Source organism: Lithobates pipiens, unplaced genomic scaffold, assembly GCF_037356315.1.
Source record: "Lithobates pipiens isolate NorthernLeopardFrog02 unplaced genomic scaffold, aLitPip1_a1.2 Scaffold_23, whole genome shotgun sequence".
Lineage (NCBI taxonomy): Eukaryota > Metazoa > Chordata > Amphibia > Anura > Ranidae > Lithobates > Lithobates pipiens.
Window position 1 is genome coordinate 142,803,892 of NW_027507785.1, and position 20,496 is coordinate 142,824,387.

Consider the following 20,496-nt stretch of genomic DNA (forward strand, 5'->3'; position numbering starts at 1 on the left):
GCTAGTGTTGCACGCATAAACATGCCGTGCGAGAGCGGGCTACGTGCCCGCCACAGGGTCCCCGCGCCCCCCGCCCCAGTAGGGGCAAGGACACCGGGGCCCCGCGCCAGACAGCCCCCGCTCAAAAAGGGGGAGGTGGGACTCAGGCAACTGGGCACAAACCACTCCATGGGGGTCTGAAGCACAGCCCAGTGGCCCGGCGCCGACACTACAGCAGATAACTCACATCATCCAATATGTATAACTGTAGTACGCATGTATAATAGAGTACGGAACCAGGGCAGTATAGCATGCAAGGGGAAACCGCAACCCGACCAAAACTAAAAACAAGGGGAGAAAAAATAAAAAATAAAACAACATTAAACAAAACATATGCAAAACAAAATCAGAGGACCCAGAGCAAAAACATAGCAATGTCCACCCTCGGGTAGGGGCCCCAAGGGAGGCATAAAGGGGTAGTGGGCACAGCAATCAACATCCTACCCGTAGCATAGCAAGGTCCAGCAGCCGCCAGAATCGGTCCATGTCTACTTACAACCAGGGCAGGGAAGATATCTCACCCTCAGCAGGGGGGTAATCCCTGCGATTGCAGCCAAGAATCCAGTGAGGGGAAGCAAACGACAGGGCACTTTGTCGTTTCAAGGGCGGTGATCCTGGGCGGAGGTGCGTCGGGCACGGCCCACTTTCTGCCATCCCTGGTCGGCCCCGCTGGGTAAAGGTGGGATGCCATCTTGCCAGCCCGGTAGCCCCCCGGGATATTAACATTTAGGTCGTTGCAGAATCTGGCCAGATCTTCTGGGAAGCGAAGTATCGCGGTTCTGCCATCCTTAGAAGCAATCATGGCCGCAGGAAAGCACCATTTATATTTAATGGACGCCACCCGGAGCAGTTCCGTGAGGGGACGCAGGGCCCTGCGTCTATCTAAAGTCTCCCTTGCCAAATCGGGAAAGAAGGATAACATCGCCCCATCAAAGTCGAATGGTGTGGAGCCCCTGGCCTTCTGCATGATCAGCTCTTTCTCGGGATAATGGTGGACCCTGCATATGACGTCCAGCGGAGTGTCAGTGGTGAGGTTGCGGGGTTGGAGAGCTCTATGCACCCGGTCAATCTTTAAGGGGGTATACGCCGCTCGGCCGAAGAGGCTGTTAAAAATGCCTCTGACGGACGGTAAGAGGTCATCATCCCCAGTTGCTTCAGGTAGGCCCCGAATCCGAACGTTATTACGTCTGTTGCGATTCTCCTGGTCCTCGAGTTTGTAAAGGGTCGTTCGATGAGCAATGGCAAGCTGACGGGTAGTCGCCTGTAAAGTCCTAATGGCGTTCGCATGTCGATCCAGGCGTTGCTCGGATTCTTCCACCCGCAGCAGTACTTGAGATAGGTCCGATCGGACCGCGGAGACCTCCTTCTTAATGACCCGCTCTAAGTTTAGCAACATAGAGGCCAGGTCAGAGTTGGTAGGCAGGCCGCTCACCTTCGTCGCCGCACCGGCTGAACTAGGCAGGTCCTCCTCATCGCCCGAGTCCACAGAAGATTCAGGCGAGCGCGGTCTCCGTTCCGGCCTATCGCGGGAGGCGGGGTCCACTCCCAGAGGCGCACAGCGTGGCGAGCGGCCTAGGCCGTCCTGTCCCTCCGCATCCTTGGGTTCCACGGAAAGGAACCGCTTAATCGACCCCGTAGAGGCACCTTTCTTGGGTAGGGACTTGCCCGTTCTCCGACCCATCGTCAGGCGAGAAGGGTGTGAGAGGATCCGTATAATTAGGCTATTTTAGTAGTGTCGGCCCCGGAGCTCACAGAGCACACGTCCGCTCTATTGCATTGCCAGGCCACCACCGTAAGAGGCAGATTTCAACTCATTTACCGACCTGGCTAAGATTTTTCCGCATTTGTCCCCTGACTCCTACGTCAGTTTACGACAAAACTGGAATGCCGCTTTCGCTTTATAATGGAGTAGGTCAGTAATCTGGGTACGGAGTGTCCCCAATTCAATCTCTAAGGTCCGTGTGGGGGGCATGTTTATGTTTCGCTTCCACAGAGGCAAGTTCACAAAACAAATTAGCAAGCTGTTCCTTCCGTGTTCGTTTAATGCGCGCCCCGTGCCTGATAAGTACCCTGCGGAGTACTGACTTGTGAGCCTCCCAAATTATCCCCGGGTCGCAGTCCTGCGTTTAGTTTTCTTGGAAATAAAGGTCCAATTCCCTGGTCACATCTGCTAAAACTTCCGGTATCTGGAGGAGGCTCTCATTAAGGTGCCAGAATAGAGACCTAGGTGAGGGGTTCCTAGAGAGGGTGTAGGTAAGGGCTACAGGAGCGTGGTCGGACCAAGTAATATGGCCGATGGAGGAAGAGCTCACCAAGTGCAGTTGGTCATGTGGAATCAAGAAGAAGTCTATCTTCAAGTATGATTTGTGAGAGGAAGAGCAAAAAGAGTAGTCCCTTTATCCGGAGTGTTGCAGACACCAGACATCAACTAATTGGTCATTCAGTAAACACTTAGTAATCAGCTTTCTAGTGGAAATGAGGAGCGAGGAGCAAGAGGCAGAAGTGTCAACCGATGGCGAAAGGGGACATTAAAATCCCAAGTCCCAAAGTTCTGAGGAATGTGTCTTGGTGATCATTGGGAGCGTACACAGTGGCAAATGTAAAAAGGAGCTCTCCAATGTGGCCCCTAAGAAAAAGATATCGGCCCCCAGGGTCCACCAGAGAATCCTGGAGAACCGAGTGGAGCCTGCTAGAGATCAGAATGGAGATTCCCTTGGTCTTAGAGGAGGGGTTAGTAGAGTGGTAGACCTTAGCAAAGGATCTTGACCATAGAAAGGGGAGGCTAGTATTTTTAAAATGTGTTTCTTGTATAAAGGCCACATCAGTACAGGAAGTCTTCAGTTCTCACAAGAGGATCCACCGTTTTTCAGAGGAGTTCAGTCCCTTAACGTTTAGAGAGGTGACCTTGACTGAGTCTGCCATCGCTCCTCGGGGAGGGGAAGGGGGACGTCCGAGAAAAGCAAAGAAAGTTGAACCAAGGTAGGTATTGGGTAGGTAATGGATGGCGGGAACTAAGGGGGAGAAAGGAAGGGCAAATGGAAGGAAAGGTAAGGGGAAAAAGAGGCCGGGCACCTCAACCCCAGGGGGAGAGGGAAATTAAGGGTTGTCTGCACTCAACAGTACAGGAATTGTATACTAAAACAGCACAATTATGCTATAGCGCTTACCAGATGTACACTGGGTTTAAAGCGCCGTCCTACTTGGGTTGGTGGGTAGACAGGTCGGAGAGGGAGCCCCCGGATCCCAGTCCCCCCAGTCACGGCAGTGGTAAATGCCACGTCTGATACCGATATGCCAATAAAAGACAATCAGTAACATCATAGAACCAAAAAACAATAGTATAATCAAAACAGAGGTATACATCTGTATACATTAGCCTATCTTTTGTACACATTAGCCTCTCTGTATCAACTAGCCGGTCCTCTGTATACACTAGTCCGTCCCTAGCTTGTCTTTTATACACCTAGTCTCTCGGTATACCCCGCCTTTCTGTATACATCTTTATACACTAGCCTCTCTGTGTACCCTAGCCTCTCTGTATAATCTTGCCTCTCATTATACCCCAGCCTGTATTCTGTTTACCCAATTTTGTCTTTTATATAAACTAGCCTGTCTCTGTACACTAGCCTCTCTGTTTTGCCTAGTCTCTCTGTATAAAATAGCCTCTCTGTATTCACTAGTCTGTCTGTATACTCTAGCAAATCTGCATACACTAGCCTCTTTGTGTAAAACAGCCTCTCCCTCTGTATAACCTCGCCTCCATCTCTGCATATCCAGTACGTTCTTCTGTATAATCTAGCCTGTCTTTTGTACATATTAGCCTCTCTGTATAAACTAGCTGGTCTTCTGTATACACTATTCCGTCTGTATACACTAGCAAGTCTGTGTAACCCAGTCTCTCTGTCCCTAGAAAACACCAACCCTGGCCCTGACAGAGGAGGAGGGTTAAATAGTCCCTCAGACTCCTCCCACAAATATGGGCTGGCCTGCGGCCAGCCTTCCCACTTGTAATCGGAGTCTTCAAGTGGGAAATGCGATATTACTTAAGAACCAAGGCCTAAGGTGTACCATGGCCTGGATGGTCAGTATGCTTGAAAAGAGGGCAAAAAGACACAAGTATAGGTGGAAAAGGAAAGGTAAAGATCCCATCCATAAAATGACGTATGCACAAACGCCAACTGTAAGTAACCAGTAAGTTACCGCTGTGAGAGTAGAACCCACCGACTCTTGACCTGAAGATGAGAAGGAACCCCCTAAGAGCCTGCAAGCTACGCAAACCCAAATGAATGTCCCGTGAAAGATAGGATGAGCCTGATGCCCAAGGTAACCCAGACATGAGAATGAACTTCTTGTGAATGAGAGGATATGTGGGGAAAAGGGAGCAAGGGCTGACCCGAAGAACCCCTGCAAGAAGATGGCTGAGCAGACTGAAAAAACCCAACACAAGACCGCCTGGGGTATACAGTGAGGCTATTATAATTGGAATGAGGCTGGGGTAATAAGATTTGCTTGGGTATACGGCGAGGTACACCCTAGAAAAGAAACAGAAATCAGAAAAGTCAAACAAGGTAATACAGATAGGCTAATGTTATTCCCCTGAGCCTAGTGTATACAGAAGAATGGCTAGTGTATACAGAGAGGCTAGTGTGTACAGATGAAAAGCTATTGTTTACAGATAGGCTTGTGTATACAGAAGAGAGTCTGGGGAATTCAGTGAGGCAATTGTATGCAGAGAGGCTGGGACACCGAGACTATTGTAAAAAGAAGGCAGGCTAGAGTATATAGGTTACGGGCACGTGTATACAGAAGACAGAGAGGCTAGTCTATATAGAGGGACTGGTGTACACAGAAAGATTAATGTATACAGAAAGGCTAGCGTGTACAGAAGACAGGACTTTATTTTTTGCTAATGCAACTAATTCTAAATCATGTAAAGAGTTACCGTGCTTTTTTCATATTTTGGTGCTGTTAAAGGGTCAGTGGTGTGTTGTCAGTGGTGATATCAATGTGACAGTTAATGTGGAGAACTACATATATACAAAATAGAGCAAAATGCTAAGTTTATTTTGTTAAGTCATTGACTGATAGACGTTAAGTAATTGGCCGTTATTGGTTTGGCAGTACATGGTTTATTTTGATGTAAGATAGTTTTATTCTCTACCTATAGCCGAGTTTTAGACGACTTTATTATTAGCATTAGTCGCATTAATCATATTTATTATGCAGAGTGTAAGTATTGTAGTGAGACGATATTGCTTTTGAAAGATTTGTATTATTATACATAGCATTGTTAGTAGACAATTTACATGGCTTAATATTGCAGAGCGTAATTTAACAGGAAAGAAATCCAAAGCGTTAGTTGCTGTAGCTTCATAAAACTGAGAAATCGTTGCATTACTCTAAATGTAAAAGTTGTTCCGGTAGCACTGAGAAGACTGATATTAGATGAGTGATCTACCCATTCCGTTTACTATTGCAGAGAGATACCGGTTAAATGTTAATATCTTAATATTTATTGCTGCGTGTAAGGTAGAAATAAAATGGTTTTGTGTGAGTTGGTTTAGAGATCGTAATCTGGTTATTCTAATAATAAATATAGCAAAATAACTCAGATTAATATTGAGACAGTATATACAAGTCGAGTTTAAGTGGAAATACACGAAATGACAGCAACGACGTGTGTAGGTTTTTATCAATCGGGTTCATTACGTGTCTTTAAACATGTAGTGAATATACCCCAAATATAGCATAAGGATGAGAAAGAAAAATAACTGGCAGAGGATGACATGGCAAAAAGACAAACTGCATTAGAAATGTGAATGTAAATTAGAGATGAAATGTCAATCCCCATTGGTAACTATTAATAAAGTTAACACGGCTACGTACATCAAAGTTTGAGCTAAGCAGCTAAATATTCCTTTATATTGCAGAGCTTAAGTATTGCAGTTGAAAAGAGATCGGAAGCGTTTGTTGCAGTAGCTTCAAAATGACTGAGAAATCATTTTATTACTCTAAATGCAAAAGGTATCCCGGTAGCACTGAGTGGACTGATATTAGATGAGTTATCGTTGTAGTACAAGTTCAGTTTCCTATAGCAGAGAGATACCAGCTAAATGTAAGAAGAGCAATTAAACTGTTCACATCGGTAGCATTGCATTACTCTTAATATGTGAAGCGTGTAAAGAAGCAAAAGATGGTTTTGTATTATCCTAAAAGTAGCAGTATAAGTAATAAAGGTAAGTAGGTTACCTGGATTTAGACATAGCAAACCCTGTAATATAATTTAACAAAATTAGAAAGGATATTAATATTGAGACAGTATATACAGGTCGAGTTTAAGTGGAAATACACAAAATATCTAACTTACCTTTACATTGTTCAATAAAGCCTTGCAAAGTAATACCAAGGCAGAATATCGGTCTAGCAATTAGATTAGATGATTGCTGTAATCATAAAATATCAGCAACTTGTCTTTAAGGATAAGAAAGTATAATAACTGGAAAAGTATGAAATTTCAAAGAGACAAATTGCATTAGAGATGTGAGATAGACATGAAATGTCAATCCCCATTGGTTTCTTACATGTAACCATTAATACAGTTAACGCGGCTACATACAGCAAAGTGTGAGCTAAGCAGCTAAAGGGTATACATTATTTAAGAGTAAATTGACGTAGCTTGTAAATTCCAACGTGTAAATCGTTCCATTAATTTTGTTACGCACGAAGACGGCTTACACTGACTTTTTTCCGTTTCCACTGGTTATCCGCATAATGTATCAGTAACCCTGAACATTAATAGTGATAGACAGTTTACAATAGGATGTATGCTTGATGTGAAAGTGAAATAGATGCATTATGTGTTATTAATGTAATCAAACTTTATTGTTATCCTTTGCTACTGCAACCACTTCTCAATCAAGTAAAACGTCCCACTGCTTTTCTCGCATTTTGCTGCTGTTAAAAAATGTGTTGCCAGTGTTATGTGTTACAAATGGTTATCAGTGTGACAGTTAATGTGGAGAAGAAGTAATACACAAAATAGAGTCAGAAAGAGAATCCTATTGCATAGAGGTAGAGAGATGGTTGCATTATTCTTAATGTGCCGGCTGTAAAAGGTTTTAAAAAGATGGTTTTGTGTGAATTTTGCTTTAACGTAAATTTGGCTGTAGACATTATAACTATGGTTACGTTTACAATGATTTAGAGATAGTAATCTCTATAATATAATAATAATAAGTATATTGAGGCAGTATATATAGGTCGAGATAAAGTGAATACACAAAAGGGTTCAAGGGATAGTTGCAAAGTAATATCCTCATTAAGGCAGAATGTCGGAATAGCAATGAGATTAGATGGTTGCAACATAACACGAAATATGAGCACGGCTAAAATACAGAAAAACAGTACATTATTTAAGAGTACAGTAGAATATAGTATAAATTATTTAATATTAAATTGACTTAGCTTGAAAAAATCTAAGTTTAAATCGTTCAGTAAATCGTTGAGTAAATCGTAAATTTGTCAGCTAAATTAACTCTGAGATTATGATTAATTTGACAATTCCATTACGCGGTCCATTTCCACTGGTATAATCATAATGTAATATCAGTAATTGCTATCAGTAAATGTTAAAATTTTAGACGGTTTACATTAAGATGTGGAATTGATATGGATTTAAAAGCGGTACATTAATTTTCTGAAGCATATGGCAGAAATACTACTTACACTGCTTTTCTCACATTTTGCTGCGGTAAAAAGAAATGTTTTGTCACTGTGTTTTAACTGTGACTTATTTGCTTATGTCATGACAGCTTGATACTGGTTGAGCAATAAAACAGTTTTATTAAGATGTAAGACTAGTTTTATTCTCTACATATATGCTTCTCAGAGAATTGTATAATATAGGCGACCAATAGGACATTTAAAAGGCTTAATATTGCAGGGAGGAAGTATCGCTGTTCAACGATAAGACATTGAAAGCTTAGCTTGATAGTCTAAATTTAAAGGATATGCCGGTACCACTGAGAAAGCTTATATTAGACTAGTTGATCTTTGCCTTACACAATCCTATTATTATTATTAAGATCCTAGTGCAGAGAGATACTCAGTTGATGTCAGAGATACTCGGTTAATGTCAGAAAAGCAATAAAATAGTTTACATCGTTAGCGAGCGATAGTTACATTACTCATAATATGTGCAGCATGTCTGGTAGCAAATGGATGGTTTTGTGAACATTTTGCATTACCGTACAATTAGCGGTAGATCTCATCGAAGTGAATAGATTTAACTGGTTTTGAGATAGTACTCCTTATTTCTAATAATAAAAAAAGCAAAATAAGTCAGGATGGTGTGTCGTCAGTGGTGATATCAAAGTGACAGTTGATGTGGAGAATTACAAATATGCAAAATAGAGCAAAAGAGTGCAAAGTTTATTTTGTTAAGTCATTGACTGATAAGTCATTTTTTAAGTTATTGGCCGTTATTGTTTTGGCAGTACATGGTTTATTTTGATGTATGATAGTTTTATTGCATGTTTGATGTGGGTGATTAAAATCGTGTAGTGAGTATAATCTATATTTAGAATAAGAACGAAAAGGCATAACATGGCAATGAGACAAACTCCATTAGAGATGCGAGCTAGATGAAATGATGAAATGTGTCTGTATATCCAAGATTGTCTTCTGTTATCACTTAGCATACCCTCTAAATTCAGTAGCCTCTCTATATACACCAGCATGTTTTCTGTTTTCTGTATACATTACTCTGTCTTCTTTATACCCTGGCCTGTCTTCTATATACACTCTGTTATACACTAGTTTCTCTGTATACACTAGCCGGTCTTCTGCATACAACAGCCTGTCTTCGGTATACACTAGCCTATTTTCTGAATACACTAGCCCGTCTTCTGTATGCCCTAGCCTGTCTTCTGTATACATTAGTCTCTTTGTATCAACTAGCATCTCTCTATACCCCAAACTGTCCTCTGTAAACACTTGTCTCTCTATATAGCCTGTCTAGCCTTTCTTCTGTACACACTAGCTTCTCTGTATACACTAACCAGGCTTCTATATAAAATAGCTTCACTGTATGCACTAGCCTCTCTGTATAATCTAGCCTCTCTTTACACCCTAGATAGTGTTCTGCATACACTAGCCTCTCCGTAGAAGCCAGCCTTTATTCTGAATTCACTAGCCTTTCTTCTGTATATTCTGCTGTGTACCCCAGCCTCACTGTTTACTCTAGCATCTCTGTATACTCAAGTCTGTATTCACTAGCCTTTCTTCTGTATGCTGTAGTCTTCTATATATACTAGCTTCTCTGTACACCTTTGCATCTCTGTAAACACTGTGTGAACTAGCCAGTATTATGTATACACTCGCCGACTGTATACACTAGACTCTCTGAATACACTAAACCCTCTGTATACCACAGCCTGTCTTCTGTATACACTCGACTCTCTGTATACACTACCCAGTCTTCTGTATACACTGTCAGCTTTGATGTATACCCAAGCCTGTCTTCTGTATACACTAGTATCTCTATATGCACTGTCCTTTCTGTGTACACTCGGCCCTCTGTATACACTAACCTCTCTATATACACTAACATCTTTGTATATACTAGCCTCTCTTTAAACTAGCCTCTCTGTGTACCCCAGCCTCACTGTTTACTCTAGCATCTCTGTATACTCAAGCCTATCTGCATGCACGAGTCTGTATTCTGTATTCTGTATTCACTAGCATTTCTTCTGTATGCTGTAGTCTTCTTTATATACCAGCTTCTCTGTACACCCTTGCATCTCTGTAAACACTGTGTAAACTAGCCAGTCTTATTTATACACTCGCCGACTGTATACACTAGACTCTCTGAATACCTAGCCTATGTTCTGAATACACTAGCCCGTCTTCTGTCTTCTGTATGCCCTCTCCGTATAAACTAGCATCTCTCTATACCAGAAAACTGTCCTCTGTAAACACTTGTCTCTCTTTATAGCCTGTCTAGCCTTTCTTCTGTACACACTAGCTTCTCTGTATACACTAACCAGGCTTCTATATAAAATAGCTTCACTGTATGCACTAGCCTCTCTGTATAATTTAGCCTCTCTTTATACCCTAGATAGTGTTCTGCATACACTAGCCTCTCCGTAGAAGCCAGCCTTTATTCTGTATTCACTAGCCTTTCTTCTGTATGCTGTAGTCTTCTATATATACTAGCTATTCTGTACACCCTTGCATCTCTATACACCAGACTCTCTGAATACACTAAACCCTCTGTATACCACAGCCTGTCTTCTGTATACACTAGACTGTAAAAACTAGCTAGAATACACCAGCCTGTCTTCTATACCCACTAGATTCTCTGTATACACTACCCAGTCTTCTGTATACACTGTCAGCTTGGATGTATACCCAAGCCTGTATTCTGTATACACTAGTCTCTCTATATGCACTGTCTTATCTGTATATACTCGACTCTCTCTATACACTAACATCTATGTATATACTAGCTTCTCTTTAAACTAGCCTCTCTGTGTACCCCAGCCTCACTGTTTACTCTAGCATCTCTGTATACTCAAGCCTATCTGCATACATGAGTCTATATTCTGTATACACTAGCCTCTCTTTAAACTAGCCTCTCTGTATACCCCAGAATTACTGTATACTCTAGCCTCTCTGTATACACTAGCATTTCTGTATACATCACCCTATCTGTATTCACTAGCCTCTCTGTATACCCCAGCCTGCCTCTCTATATACACTAGCTTTTCTTCTGAATATAATAGTCTCAGTCTCTCTCTATAACCAAGCCTGTTTTCTGTATACATTAGCATGTGTCCTGTATACACTAGCCTGTCTTCTTTATTCTCTAGCCTACCTTCTGTATACCATAGCCTCTCTGTATAAACTAGCCTTCCTTCTATATACACTGCCATTTATGAGGTAAACAAAAAGTCTAGTGTACATAAACGACAGGCTAGAGTATAAAGAGAGGATAGGGTATACAGAAGAAAGCTTAGTGTATACAGAACACAGGCTAGTACCCTGAGCCTGGGTGAGAGAGGATGAGGAGCATTAGGAGGGCTTGGTCTTTCACATCCGACCAAGTGTTCGGCATGATGTCCAGCTGCCGAAAATAAGGACAAGCATGGGAGGCACACAACACCCACTGTAACAGTGCTAGGTTCCTGCATTACAGAAAAAGAACACCAGCAATAAGGGGTATCTTCAGGTGTATACTGTGCAGGAGGCACACAACACCCACTCTAACTTCTGCACTGCAGATGCCTGTATTGCAAAAATTGAACAACAGTAATAAAGGGTAGCTTCAGGTGTGTACTGTGCAGGAGGCACATAACACCCACTGTAACAGTGCTAGGTTCCCAAGCAGTAAAGACACTGTCCCTGCCTATCGTCCTCTTTCCCTGACCGCCGCAACACACTATACAAGGCCGCTGCGCTGGCGGCCTTATATAGTGTGGGGTGTGTACTAAACCCTCTTGAGCTATAATTGGCCACAGGAATACTGCCTGTGGTCAATTGTGGCTCTCCTCTCAGAGGATGTCACATCTGTTCTTATTATATAGAACTTTTTATGCTCCTCGTAAACTTTTTCAATTTGGCCGAACGGCCGCACGCAAGTTGCCCCCGGTGCAGGAACATGGGGGGAGACATGATGCACATGTTTTGGAGATGCCCGAAGTTGATCTGCTACTGGACGGAGGTGACAGGAACCATTTATCGGGTGTTTGGAACCTCCATCAGGATGGAGGCGAAGTATTGTCTCCTGGGATTAGTTGAAGGAGTTGGAAACCCGGGTAGCAGCCAGATGGCAGTTCTGAGATGCTTATTTCAGGCAAGGAAACTGATTGCCCAACCCTGCTTAGCCTCCAATGTTGGCAATGACTTGTTTTTTTTAGCTTGTTTCCCAAGATGACCATGTTGGCGTTTGTCAAGATGGTTGAGAGTGCCCAAAGAGATCGCCTATGGCCCCATCACCCTGAAAGTGCCCGATCTTGTCTGATCTCGGAGGTTAAGCATTGTCGGGTCTGATTAGTAACTGGATGGAAGACCGACTGGGAATACCAGGTGCCGTATGCTTATTTCTTGATCATATATCACGGGACACAGGATCATTACATAATGGGTTATATAGGCACCTCTGGTGATTGGACACTGGTTAACCCCCAATTAAGGAGAATTCCTTTCCTATATAACCCCTCCCATATGGGAGGCACCTCATTTTTTCCTTCGCCAGTGGTGGTTGGTCATGTAAAACATGTGCTATGAAGAAAGTTCTGTGCAGGTCCCTGCGGGGGCCTAAGGGCTACAACAAACCGGATCCATATCTCGGGCGATATTTTGACTCCCAAGATGATATGATACCCAGGCCCCATCATCTGAAGAAACAAGGTTTTGCCTGTAAGTCCTCTCCTATTGGAAGACTGGTCTCTGGGAAAACCAGACTTACTGTACTATTTACATAGTGGCACGAAAGTTTCTGGCAGAGTCTATTACAAGGTCCAGGTAGGAGGTTCTTCTGAGAAGGAACCCCAAAAAAAACCTGAAGGTTGGCACAATTCTGCCCGCCGTGATGGGTGAAGGCTGGAATCTGTTTGTTTTCAGCAATTCCTGCGGCGAGGACAGGTAAGGGAAGTTAATCCTGTATAAATTATATTATGGATTTCTTCATTGAGTAGTTGTATGTCTTACCTGGTTTCCACCACTAGGGGGAGTAAGAGCAGCCTGATGCATACTTACATGCCTTTCAGATACACACGCTCAGTGAAGCCTGGTTCTCCCAGATGACTTGTGTCTCCACTGCAATCTCTGCCACAATGAAGGTAATACAGGGGTCCCACGTAGTCTGGGGGTCCCAGACAGCTCCGATGGCAATTCCCTTCCCCCCTGGATACCGGCAGTCCTCGTGCACGTGCGCCAAGCACGCTCCCGTGCTAATGGAGGAGGCGGGAGTGTGTTTGCGAGCCGCGTCGTTCGGTGTGCACGGCGCTGTACTGTGCAGGCGCCAGGCGGCAGTTTTCCAGCCCAGAGCGTCAGGGGGCTGTAAGTGGAGACACAGGAGCTGTGGACAGTAAGCATCCCAAGGGATTGGATCCAGGCAAACCTAAGACACCTACTCAGCATCAGGTTGTGCAGTTTAAGCATATATATTTATTGTGAGACTTTAAGCACAACAGTGATTGCACTTTGTACTAGTACCTCTGCTTTGTAGCTTAGGACTATGTCTCCTCGTAAGAGGGTCTCAGGGGGAGATAACAAGGACACTGGTAAGTCACCGTCTAGGTCTAGGGGTTCTAAAAATGCCTGTAGGTTACCATCCCCCCCCCTGCAAGACTGGAGTCAGCCTCAAAGGATGAGTCAGTGCCCCTCTCAGGATTTGCAGCCTCTCCTAATATTTCAGCTCCGGTATACATCACTGAGGACTCCCTTAGGGCTACATTGGAGGGTTTTGAAGGGAGAATCATCAATTTTATTTCAGCTTCCCTGAAAGATAGCAGGAAAAGGGGTAGATCCCCTCCCTCTGCTGAGATTCCTCTTTCAGATGACACTTCTGACAATGAGGAGAGATCCCTATCTTGGGACAGGGATCTTGAGCAGTCGGAGGAATCAGAGGAAAAGGAGAGAGTCCCCTCCTCCCAGGCGCTCAGAAAACAGGTGCAGTATTATACTGAATTGGTGTGTACCACATTCAGAATGCCTGCTGCTGGGATCGCTATGTCCTCTGTTTCTTCCCTGGGAGTCAGGAAAATCCCACAACCTGCCTTTTCCTTTCCAATTAATCCCTTAATGGATAAATTGTTGTATGAGGATTGGGGACATCCCGATAAACTGTTTTCTCTTCCTAAAAGGTTTTCTATGCTTTATCCTCTGGAGGAAAGTTTCACCAAGAAATGGGGGGTCCCATCTGTCGATGCGGCTGTTTCTTGCGTGAATAGAAACCTGACCTGTCCTTTGGATAATGCTCAGGTATTTAAAGATCCAACTGATAAGAAGCTGGAAACATTATTAAAAGCCTCCTTTCCATGACTGGCACTGTAGTGCAACCTACAGTCGCAGCTGTGGGGTTGTGTCAGTTCCTCAAGGAACAGGTTAAGCAGATGCTTGGCCTCCTTCCCAGTGAGGAAGTGGAGAATTATGCAGAAATACCTCAAATTCTGTGTTTCATGATTGATGCGATTTTGGATTCTGTCCAACAAGCATCTCGTTTGTCTCTCCTGTTGGTACACATGCGAAGGGCCCTATGGCTAAAGAATTGGGCAGCTGAGCTATCATGCAAGAAGCATTTGATTGGGTTCCCGTTTAAAGGGGAACATTTGTTTGGAGAAGAATTAGACAAATTCGTACAAAAAATTTCAGGGGGTAAATCTACTCTCCTTCCAGTCAAAAGGAGCAAACGTCCATCATTTAGGCGTTCTCTCTCTCCCGGAGCATCAAGCTCTAAGCAGTGGCGACGGCCTTCTCAACCCCCCTCTACAGGAAAGGCTCAAGGCCGGGCCCAGGGGCAGAAGAAATCCTGGGGGCGAAAGCCTGCCAAGCAGAGCCCGAAAGCTTCCTTGTGAAGGGGCGCCCCCGCTCGGCCAAGTGGGGGTAAGGCTCTTGCAGTTTGCAGAAGCCTGGCGGGAAGAGATCCGGGATGAGTGGGTGGTCTCTTCGGTATCTCTGGGCTACAAGCTGGAGTTTCAGGAGATTCCACCTTCTCGCTTTCTAAGGTCAAGGATCCCCAGGGACCCAGTAAAGCAAAGACCGCTATTTCTGGCCTTAGATCACTTACTATCCCAGGGGGTGATAGTAGAAGTGGACCCAAAAGAACAGGGTTCAGGGTTTTACTCGAATCTCTTCACCGTTCCAAAGCCAAATGGAAGTGTCAGACTTATCCTGGATCTGAAGGATCTGAACAGTTTTTTACGCATCCGGTCCTTCTGAATACAGTCAATTCGCACTGTGGTCTCCTCCCTGCAAGGGGGAGAGTTTATGGCATCAATAGACATCAAGGATGCATATCTCCATGTGCCAATTTTTCCCGCACACCAAAAGTATCTAAGGTTCGCGGTAGAGCGGCGCCATTTTCAATTTGTGGCCTTGCCGTTCGGGCTAGCTACGGCCCCTCGAGTCTTCACAAAGATTCTGGACCCTCTCTTGGCAAACCTAAGAGCTCAGGGTATAGCCATCATGGCTTATCTAGACGATTTGCTTCTCATAGAGAAAACAGTAGCGCTCCTGAACCACAGTGTTACCAGAACGCTAGAACACCTGGAACGCCTAGGTTGGATTATAAACCTAGAAAAGTCGTCCCTACAGCCTGCTACCAGGTTGGAATACCTGGGTATGGTTATCGATACTGCTCAGGGCAAGATGTTTCTACTAAGGCCAAAAGCCTTGGCCATTGGGGATCTGGTGCGCCTAATTCTGGGCAGAAGATCTTCCCCCATTCGGTTGCATGAGACTGTTAGGGAAAATGGTCGCCTCCTTCGAGGCCGTTCCATTCGCCCAGTTCCACTCAAGGACTCTGCAAAGATGCATCCTTGCGGCTTGGAACAGGAAGCCCCAGTCCTTGGATCTTCCTATGCGTCTATCCCCAGGGACACGCAAGAGTCTCGTCTAACGAGTCTAAGAGTCTCGTTACAAACCGAGAAATTGCTGAAAGGCAAAACTTCCATGTAAGATTATTATGACAAATGGCAGCCTGACAGGCTGGGGAGCAGTATTGGAGGAGACGTGCTCGCAGTGGAAATGGTCTGCGATCGAGAAGCTATTGCCCATAAATGTCTTGGAGATCCGGGCAGTTTATATGGCTCTCATAAACTGGTCTTTCAGACTACGGGGTCTCCCTGTTCGGGTTCAGTCCGACAATGCCACAGCAGTGGCCTATATCAATCACCAGGGCGGTACCAGGAGTCTGGTTGCGCAAAAAGAGGTGAATCGCATACATGTCTGGGCAGAAAGGCATGTTCCATGCCTTTCTGCAGTCTTCATTCCAGGAGTGGAAAATTGGCAGGCAGATTTTCTGCGCCGCCAGCAGTTGTGCCTAGGAGAATGGGCTCTGCACCCCAACGTGTTTTGGAACATATGTCGCAGGTGGGGTACTCCAGACGTAGATCTGTTTGCGTCCAGGTTCAACAGAAAACTGGACAAATTCGTGTCAAGGACAAGAGATACACTCGCTCAGGGGTCGGATGCTCTGACAGTTCCCTGGGATCAGTAGAATTTGATTTATGCCTTCCCCCCGTGCCCGCTTCTGTCGCGGTTCCTGGGAAGAGTCTAGAGGGAAACAAAGTCGCTTCTTTTGGTAGCCCTGGCTTGGCCCAGGCGAACGTGGTACGCAGAGATCATGAAGTTGGCAGTAGGCAGGCCGTGGATCCTCCCTCTCCGGCCAGATCTGCTCTCACAGGGTCCAATTTACCATCCTGCTTTACACAGTCTGAATTTGACGGTTTGGCTGCTGAGACCCACATTCTGAGAGACCGTGGGCTTTCGGGGCCAGTCCTTTCTACTCTGGTCAATGCCAGAAAGCCGGCCTCCAGGCTTATTTACTACAAAATCTGGAGGGCATATGTTTCCTGTTGTGAACTCAGGGAATGTCATCCTAGAAAGTATGTCATTAGCAGGATCTTGGCCTTCCTCCAGTCAGGCCTAGAAATAAATTTGGCCGTAAGCACTATCAAGGTGCATATTTCGGCCTTGTCAGTGTTTTTTCACCACTTGCATCACATTCCCTGGTGCGGGCTTTCATCCAGGGGGCTATGCGGATAAGGCCGCCAGTCAAACCTCCGGTATGCCCATGGGATCTGAATTTGGTTCTCTCAGCTTTGCAGGGGCAACCTTTTAAACCTTTGCATCAGGCTTCGTTAGTTCTTTTGACTAAAAAATTGGTTTTCTTGGTAGCCATATCCACGGCTAGAAGAGTGTCAGAACTAGCAGCTCTCTCCAGTAAAGAACCGTATCTAATTATTCATAAGGACCGTGTGGTAATGCGTCCCAACAGGTCCTTTCTGCCTAAGGTGGTTTCAGGATTCCATTTGAATCAAGATGTAAGCCTACCATCCTTTTTTCCGGACCCACAGTCCGCAGAAGAAGAATCTTTGCACACTTTGGATGTGGTAAGGGCAATCAGTATCTATCTTCAGGCAACTGCTCAGATAAGGAAAACTGGTTGCTTATTTATTTTGCCGGAAGGCCCTAGGAAGGGCCAGGCGGCATCAAAATCCACTCTCTCAAGGTGGATTAGACAGATTATTTCTCAGGCCTATAGTGTTAAAGGGAAGATCCCTCCTTTTCAAGTGAGAGCGCACTCAACTAGGGCTGTAAGTGCTTCTTGGGCAGTGCATGACCAGGCCTCCCTGGCTCAGATCTGTAAGGCTGCAACTTGGTCATCAGTCCACACATTCACCAGATTCTATCAGGTGGATGTCAGAGGGCAAGAGGATATCGCCATTGGGCGCAGTGTACTGCAGGCTGCAGTTTAGGTCCTCCGGTCCTTGGCGGTCTATATATTATGATCTGTGTCTCCCTGCCCTCAATCTGAGCATTGCTTTGGGCCATCCCACTATGTAATGAAGCTCCTTTGTCCCGTGATGTATGATCAAGAAAATAGGATTTTTATATACAGCTTACCTGTAAAATCCTTTTCTTGATAGTACATCACGGGACACAGGGCTCCCTCCCCTCTTGGGTTTTACGTGGTTTCCTATTGCTTTGCTACAAAACTGAGTTGCCCCCCATATGCGAGGGGTTATATAGGGGAGGAATTCTCCTTAATTGGGGGTTAACCAGTGTCCAATCACCAGAGGTGCCTATATAACCCACTATGTAATGAAGCTCCTGTGTCCCGTGATGTACTCTCAAGAAAAGGATTTTACAGGTAAGCTGTATATAAAAATCCTATTTTTTATGTTGTTGGCGTTGACCTGTTTTTTTTCGCTTGTTTCCCAAGATGACCATCTTGGTGTTTGTCAAGAGGGTGAGAGTGCCCAAAGAAAGTGCCTACGGCCAAATCACCCTGAAAGTGCCCGATCTTGTCAGATCTCGGAGGCTAAGCATTGTCGGGCCTGATTAGTAACTGGAAGGGAGACCGACTGGGAATACCAGGTGCCGTAGGCTTCTTTTTATGTTGCTGGCGTTGACATGTTTTTTTTTTCCGCTTGTTTCCCAAGGTGACCATCTTGGCATTTGTCAAGAGGGCTGAGAGAGCCCAAAGAAATCTCCTACGGCCACATCACCCTGAAAGCGCCCGATCTTATCTGATCTCAGAGGCTAAGCAGGGTCCGGCCTGGATAGTACCTAATTACAGGTGCCGTATGAATCTTTTTGTATTGTTGGCTTTGACCTGTTTTTTTTTCGCTTGTTTCCCAAGGTGACCATTTTAGCATCTGTCAAGAGTTTTGAGTATGTCCCGAAGCGTTCGCCTAAGGCCCCACCACCCTGAAAGCGCCCGATCTCAGAGGCTAAGCAGGGTCAGGGTCAGATGGGAGACCGCCAGGGTCTATGTTGTTGGCGTTGACCTGTTTTTTTCCACTTGTTTCCCAAGATTACCATCTTGGCATTTGTTAAGAGGGTTGAGAGTGTCTGAATAGAACACCTATGGCCACATCACCCTGAAAGCGCACAATCTCATCTGATCTCAGAGGCCTAGCAGTGTACGGCCTGATTAATACCTGTATGGGAGACCATCTGTGAATACCAGGTGCCGTAGGCTTCTTTTTATGTTGTTGGTGTTGACCTGTTTATTTTCGCTTGTTTCCTAAGATGACCATCTTGGTGTTTAACAAGAGGGTCGAGAGTGCCCAAAACGATCACCTACGGTACCATCACCCTGAAAGCACCCGATCTTGTCTGATCTCGGAGGCTAAGCGGTGTCAGGCCTGGTTAATACCAGGATGGGAGAACGTCTGGGAATAACAGGTGCCGTAGGCTTCTTTTTATGTTATTGGCCTTGACCTGTTTTTTTTTCACTTGTTTCCCAAGGTGACCATCTTGGCATTTGTCAAGAGGATTGAGAGTGCCCGAAGAGATCACCTACGGCCCCATCACCCTGAAAGCGCCCAATCTTGTCTCATCTCGGAGGCTAAACAGTGTCGGGCCTGGTTAGTACCTGGATGGGAGACCGCCTGGGAATACCAGGTGCCATAGGCTTCTTTTTATGTTGTTGGCATTGACCTGTTTGTTTCACTTGTTTCTCATGGCGACCATCTTGGCGTTTGTCAAGAGGGTTGGGCGTGTCTTGAAGAGAATGCTTACGGCCACATCACCCTGAAAGCACCCGATCTCATCTGATTTCAGAGGCTAAGCAGTGTCAGGCCTGGTTAGTACCTGGATGGGAGACTGCCTGGAAAGACCAGGTGCCATAGAAGGATCTGGCCTGGTTAGTGTCTTGATTGGGAGATCGCCTGGGAATACTGGATGCCGTAGGCTTCTTTTTATGTTGTTGGCTTTGACCTGTTTTTTTAGCTTGTTTCCCAAGGTGAGCATCTTGGCCTTTGTCAAGAGGCTTCAGACTGCCCAAAGAGAGTGCCTACGGCCAAATCACCCTGAGAGAGCCCAATCTCATCTGATCTCGGGGGCTAAGCAGCGATGGGCCTGGTTAGTACCTGGATGGGAGACAGCCTGGGAATACCAGGTGCTGTAGGCTTCTCATTATGTTGTCGGCGTTGACCTGTTTTTTTTTCCCTTTTTTCCCAAGGTGACCATCTTGGCATTTGTCAAGAGGGTTGAGAGTGCACAAAGAAATTGCCTATGGGCACAACACCCTGAAAGCGCCCAATCTCATCTGGTTTTAGAGGCTAAGCAGGGTTGGGCCTGGTTTGTACCTGGATGGGAGACCACCTGGGTTTTCCAGATGCCGCAGGCTTCTTTTTATGTTGTTGGTGTTGACCTGTTTTTTTTTCGCTTGTTTCCCAAAGTGATCACCTTGGCATTTGTCAAGAGGGTTGAGAGTGCCTAAAGAGATCGCTTACAGCAGCATCACCCTGAAAGCACCCTATCTCTTCTGATCTCGGAGGCTAAGAAGGGTTGGGCCTAGTTAGTACTTGAATGGGAGACGGCCTTGGAATACCAGGTGCCGTATTCTTCTTTTCATGTTGTTGGCGTTAACCTGTTTTTTTTCGCTTGTTTCCCAGGGTGACTATCTTGGCATTTTTCAAGAGGGATGAGAGTGCCCAAAGAGATTGCCTATGGGCACATCACCCTGAAAGCACCCAATCTCCTCTGATCTCAGAGGCTAGAAAGGGTCGCGCTTGGTAATACCTGGATGGGAGACCGCCTGGGAATACTAGGTGCTGTAGGCTTCTTTTTATGTTGTTGGCGTTGACTTGATTTTTTGTTTGCTTCCCAAGGTGACCATCTTGGCGTTTGTCAAGAGGGTTGAGCGTGCCTGAAAAAATCTATTATGGATCATTTGATCTCAGAGGCTAAGCAGGGTTGGGACCTGGTTAGTACCTGGAT

At 45.2% G+C, this 20,496-nt stretch overlaps 5 pseudogenes; all 5 read left to right on the forward strand.

Annotated features, from left to right (window-relative positions):
- The first annotated feature begins 18,037 nt into the window (after positions 1-18,037).
- LOC143928715 (5S ribosomal RNA) lies at positions 18,038-18,156 on the forward strand (annotated as a pseudogene).
- Positions 18,157-18,850: 694 nt separating this feature from the next.
- LOC143929125 (5S ribosomal RNA) lies at positions 18,851-18,969 on the forward strand (annotated as a pseudogene).
- Positions 18,970-19,069: 100 nt separating this feature from the next.
- LOC143929051 (5S ribosomal RNA) lies at positions 19,070-19,188 on the forward strand (annotated as a pseudogene).
- Positions 19,189-19,287: 99 nt separating this feature from the next.
- Positions 19,288-19,406, forward strand: LOC143929091 (5S ribosomal RNA; annotated as a pseudogene).
- A 159-nt stretch (positions 19,407-19,565) lies between these two features.
- Positions 19,566-19,684, forward strand: LOC143928758 (5S ribosomal RNA; annotated as a pseudogene).
- Positions 19,685-20,496: the final 812 nt, after the last annotated feature.